Genomic DNA, 6,113 nt, shown 5'->3' on the forward strand with positions numbered 1-6,113 from the left:
AACTAGAACTTCACGGCGTTCCTCGTACACGTTTAATATAAGATTTACAACATTTTCTCTACTTCACAGTATTTATTTTATTCTATTTTGTTTCATAAAAACATTTTGTTTTTTTTCCGTCTTTCAATTTTTTCTATGCAGTAGTACGATCTCGAGTAGTAAACGGAATGTGCGAAATGCTCACTAGAAATGAAGTAGATTTTTGCTCGTAGCGGAATAATTCAATCAGGAAACGTCGCAGAAATCATTGAAAAGAAAAACAGCAGCAGCAACAAGAAATTAAGTTAAATCAAAGCAATAACTCTGGAAAAGTCAAGAAGTGAAAAATCTAAATAAAAATATAGAGGAAAGTAGCACACAGTTGCTAGCAGATTTTGGCACCTGTTCGCGTATGTGAAGGAAGCTCGTTTCTCACTTTGCCGTGTTTCCGATTCCTTGTGAAACTTTCTTCCAAAACTTACAAACTTCTTAGCTCCAAACACCTCTACCGCGAATACGTACTGGCACTGGTACTGGCAATGGTACTGGTACTGGCAATGGTACTGGTACTGGTACTGGCAATGGTAATGGTGATGGTAATGCTACTATATAGATATGCGAATGAGGGATACGAACATGTGTATCTTCCATGTTTTTATAAGAAGTAAAGAAACAAATATGTACATAAACAGTTTATGTATTTTGTGTTAAAACTGAAACTTCAGTGTCGTGTGAGTGAAATTGAAAATTTAATTTTGCCATGCAACAACAAATTTCATAATAAGCGCTTTTCCCTGAAGTTTTATGCATTCTCAACGAGTTTATAGACACCTAATTCAATTTCAACTGAGACTTTGCAATGAATTCCCTTCTAAAAAAAAAATATAAAAAGCATTGAAATTTTATTATTTTTTCATGAATATAATATATTAATATTTATTTTAATTATTATTATTATTATTTTTGTGCTCAAACCTACAGCTTCTCAAATTCCGGCTGGAGAATTGTCACTGTCACGGTCACATAACCAAATATAAGTTGCAAAGTTATGTCCACAGTATATCGCTAAATAACAATATACCCGACATAGTAATGGCACCAATAAATTCTAGTACCGAACCTACTTTACCGAGTCTTAGAAAAATTTATCAAGTGTTGGATCAAGCATGGAAGAATAGCATGGAAATGTCAAAAGACTTTAAAGAGTCAAAAGATACGGACTACCATTTATTAGTTCACCGATTACCGATTTTAAGAATGTTGTTTTTAATGAATTAATCACAGACGTTAATCGCAGTATACTAGCTGGCAGCTCTCTTACTTCTAGAGATAAGAGTTCGACGACTTTGATTGAAACATCAAGAGCTAGGCATCATTGCATAAAGGCGTCATATTCCTTGAAGTTTTGATCAAAACACACATTATTCTCAAAGTGTATCCACTCTATTCAACCGATTTGGAACTATGCGACTTCTGGCTGTTCGCTAAACAAAATCGAAGAATTAAAATCGTGTCGGTACCATCAAAATCATCCAAAATATTTCGACTGACATAAGAAAAGCAAACCCAACCGATGAGTATGAAACATGTTAAGAAAAATTTATTGGGTGTAGTTCGGAATCTGATGCGTGTCATCTTATCGGGCAATTACTTCCGCCAAAGTGAGCTTCAATGCAAGATGCTGTTACTTCGAACTAAACCAATTCAAAAAATATATATATGGTATATATGTGTACAAACGAGATGTGGGTTAGACCGTATATTTGTTGGTTTGTTGTTCTTACGCTTAGGAAAATAGGTTACATTAATAATATATAAAACTATTTGAATATGAAATACTAAATTTGTTAAAATTTATAAAAATGTAAAGCTATTTAAAATAAAAAAAGATATTTAAAATAAAAGCATTTTTCGCAATTCAGAGTGCAATATTAAATACTTCTGGAAGTCCTATTTTCATTTTTTGAAAGCAGTTTATTTCATAGTCTCACCGCATAATGCTTTTGCTCTTATTTGTTTGACTTTTGTTCAGATTTTAGTATTTCGTGAATTCAACCTACGGTGACTCAGTATCTGAAATCCAAAGTACAATGTAAAACGCATGATGCAAACAAAGGATTTCAATTGCTGCGGCAATGAAGTGAATGAATTCCCGTAAAACAAAGAAGGTGCAGCAGTTGGCACCGATAAATGAATAAGCCACAAAAAAAAAAACAAAAAACTATCAATGAATAAAGCTAAAATCAGAGTTCCAAAAAAAAATAACTTGCTTCAACTGCAACAATGGCAATAACAAGCCGAGTAACAGCAACAGCAACAGCTGTCAGGCACAAAGGATCAATGACTCTGTTAAGAGTTCAATAAAACATCATTTCATTACGCTTAAAAAAGCTATAGGAACAGACAAATGGTGAGATGTGGGCGTTTACGACTAGTATGAGGTCCATCGGAGTTCATGAATAATCAAGCACCAGAACAATAAGAAGCAAAAGTTTCCCATACACGGACTATGGTACAAACACTATTCGTTAAAAAAATATCAGGCGAAGGGATTTTTATATTATTCCAATTTACTTTTATTTTAAATTTTTTTTAATTTATTACCGCCAAAACACGCCTGCTCACAGTAAATAAAAAGTTTACGTATTTAACGGCTGAGAACTTTCACAGCACGTACCATTTAAGCGGAATTCCTTAATACCGCAGATATGCAACCAAAAATGTTGCACCGCTTTAAGCGCGCATCGCCAATGGAGCGCCAAACGGAAGTATTTAAAGTGGAAATTCGGTAGTATGGCAAATTTTTAAATAGTGTTTAATTAAAGTAAACAGTTGGTACTTCTAGATCTAGAAGAGATTCAATACTCCACAAGAAGTTTCACTGTTGATTAATAAACTTACGTATGTATATGTACTGCATTAATAGTATCGGGAATTTCAACTAACCAATTACACAGCTAGAGCTAACTAAATATTGTCTATAAAAAAGGGAATGAACATAACTAATTTTTTAAGTAATAAAGAAAATATAGTTTAATTACAGCTTAGCTTGGGATAATGTCCTCTTCTCTAAGAAATCTCCAGAAATTGCAATTTAATAAAATTAAAAATGCGTGACCTTTGTTTATAGCTGGATGTTGAGATGTTATTGATCCACTCTCATATAGTAATACCAATCTTACATTTGACTTACAAAAGTGTAGATTTGTGTGACTACTCAACTGGCTGGATCTCAAGATATTATTGGCCCGTTTCCACGTTTAATGCGTATCTGTAGTACCGAGTTTGCATTGGAATAGTTAGCCTTTGTATAGATGTTGAGAGGGCTGGATTTTTGATCTTTATTGTCTTTATTGTATTACCGCTGGCTTCGGGAATTTTTCTCTATGACATGTAATTATACTTATATACTTTTATATCAGCAATATTGTGAAATACTGTCATTCAGATGATATATTGCGCTATGTAATTATATATATAAAAATTGTACATTTTTTGATTTCTTTTGGTAATGTTAGGTTGGACCTTACAAATACTTATAAAGCCTTTCAAAAGTATTCTGTAATGTTTTAATACCCTCACTTATCTCCTTAGTTAAAAAGATATCAGAAATCAGCGTTCTTTCTGTAGCGGTTTCTTAAATATCTTAGTTATTTTACAATTTCTTTAGTATGTAGTTAATTTTATTTTATAGTGACATTTCATGACTGGAAATCTTAGTATGTATTAGAAGTCTATCACTCAAACTATATTTTTTGTTTCTTTCGAATAGCACTTTTCGAATAGCACTTTTCGAATAGCACTTTTCGAATAAACGAAATATATACAGGATGTTCATAAATATTTTTATAGTTGACACTGTTATTGTCTTAATATACATACTGTTGCTATGCTTTAGCTGTCAAGTGAAAAAAGTAATATAAATTTACATATTCTATTCAAGATTAAATATTTTCATATTTTTCGGTTGTTGTTTTCAAAATTATCTGTCGTTATATTTTGGCCTTAGGATGACTAGTTTACCAGTGTTGGATGATATGACTCAACGCGAGTTAAGAGAAATTTTTGATAATACAAATTTTGGACGAATGATGATGAATGTTCCGTTTGATTTACCATTACTGCAAATCGTGCTAATGGCAACATCGTCTGCTGAGCCGAATTTGCTAGAGGTAAACATATTCCACTTGAGTGAAGGGTCGGCATTTCGATTAGGTTCTGCAAGTTGCAGGGAGCTTGATTTGCAAATTTTCACAAGAATTATTGAATTTAACCATATCGAAGTATTTGAAAGTAGACGGTACCTAAACGATGAAGAAATATTAAATGCGGGAACCGATTTAGCACGACAATTGGCGGAATCCGAAGTAGGATTATCTTTTCATTTTGGACTTGCATAAAATCTGAACAAATTATATTATATCTTGCAGATCAACTAAATCGAGGACCTAGCGAAACCATCTCTCCAAAAGTTGAAATACCGGTTTCAAACGTCAACCATATGAAAAATTATTTGAGAGACAACATCATGGATAAAGGAGAATAAGCAAGATATATGCTTAGGTGAGTCAAATATAAAATATCAGATTTAGGTCACTTTGATTTTGATTTCTGTATCGGAATAATCTAAAAAGGTTAGAGAAATGAGTTACTCTAGAGTTACTCTTCTAGGAACGGATGTATAAAATATGTGATGATGCGCAAAACAAAATTGTGATGGAACTAAGAAAAAAAATGAAGTTGAAAATGTAGATGGAATTGATTAATTATTCCAAGAAATAGTTTCTTTCTTTAAACAGGTAAAAAGTTAAATGGCTATGAGCTGATATAACATACAAAAAAATCTTAAGTTCGATAAGATCTTTCTGATTAAGTTTAATAAAAATGCAGCAAATTATTTTTAATAATTGGAAGCTGGTTAGAAAAAATTATCTGAAACTTAAAGGAGGTTTAGTAATTATACTCCCAGAGTAGCCAGAACATCTTTATGACCTGATGCTTGATGTTAAATACGTGAAATAATGATTTTATTTATAATTTAATCGCAATCTTCGAAATATCGCCACAAAAACGATTTACTTATCTTTTTTGAAGTGTTTATAACATTTTCAAAAAGTGAAAATTGAGCTCAAAATATAATTAAAGCATAACCTTTTCAACCCTGGTGCATATATTGAAGTCTTGGAAAATCGTGATATGCAGGTAATATTATTAAATTGTTAATGTGCACTACATTCATTTAAATATATAGAAATAAATAATTGTGGGTTTTTAGGGGATTCTATTTACAAACCTTGGTTTACTGTGATTAGAAAGCAATGTATTCTATAACGTTGAAAATAGCATTTAATGAAACACAATGGTTGATATAGTAAATGTGAACTAGCATTATCCTTTACTTACTTGGAATTGATGGAACTTAACGCAATTGTCATCGTTCTAATATATTCCAGTTGGAGGTGTGCATGAAGACAAGTGAAAATCAGCCATCAGTCATGAAAAATATAAAATCTTATATCCATAATACTGGTTACAGTAACAACCAATCCGTTTTCATCAACTCTCTGGAAACCTGCAGTTAGTTCTGCAAAAGTGGAGTGAAGTGAAGTGAATTTACGTTGAATTAGGGAAGGGCAAATTATGGATTTTACTTAGTCCTAATATTCATTCTAGCTTAATACACCACCCCTTTACATACGAATGAATTAATGTAAGTCAGCAGTTAGTGATAATCTTAAGAAAGAACCTTAACAAAAAATGTGAGTTATTAATAGATATTTTAATAACTGACGAAGGTATGAGAAAGGAGAAGATTTAGGGCTATGGAAATATAAATAACTAAATAAGGTATGGCTCATAACTGACACAACACATTTTTAAGCTACTTTAACTGATAAGGTCTTCACTATTAATATTATATATCATACAGCTTTGTTTATAGTGCACTTTCATCTATAGTTTGTAGCAGAAAAAGCATCTAAAGGTCTACCGTAACTTTAATATGTTAAAGTATAAGATATATAACACTTGACATGCTGACAAATCAATTATTCGTACAGAATACTAAGTCAAGATAGAATAACTTCAAGATTAAGCTATAAGTTCAAGTAATAATAGCACTAGATTTAAATTAA

General features: G+C 31.8%; 1 long non-coding RNA gene across 2 annotated transcripts; it reads left to right on the forward strand.

Annotated features, from left to right (window-relative positions):
- Positions 1 to 3,950: 3,950 nt before the first annotated feature.
- LOC119689030 lies at positions 3,951 to 6,107 on the forward strand. Of its 2 annotated transcripts, none has more exons than XR_005253331.1 (6): positions 3,951 to 4,346; positions 4,410 to 4,542; positions 4,614 to 5,181; positions 5,255 to 5,689; positions 5,754 to 5,826; positions 5,909 to 6,107. It is a non-coding gene; the product is annotated as an uncharacterized LOC119689030 (long non-coding RNA). The 2 variants fall into 2 exon arrangements; XR_005253332.1 differs by having other exon boundaries at positions 5,938 to 6,107.
- The last annotated feature ends 6 nt before the right edge of the window (positions 6,108 to 6,113 follow it).

This window comes from Teleopsis dalmanni, chromosome X (genome assembly GCF_002237135.1).
Source record: "Teleopsis dalmanni isolate 2A chromosome X, ASM223713v2, whole genome shotgun sequence".
NCBI classification, from domain to species: Eukaryota; Metazoa; Arthropoda; class Insecta; order Diptera; family Diopsidae; genus Teleopsis; species Teleopsis dalmanni.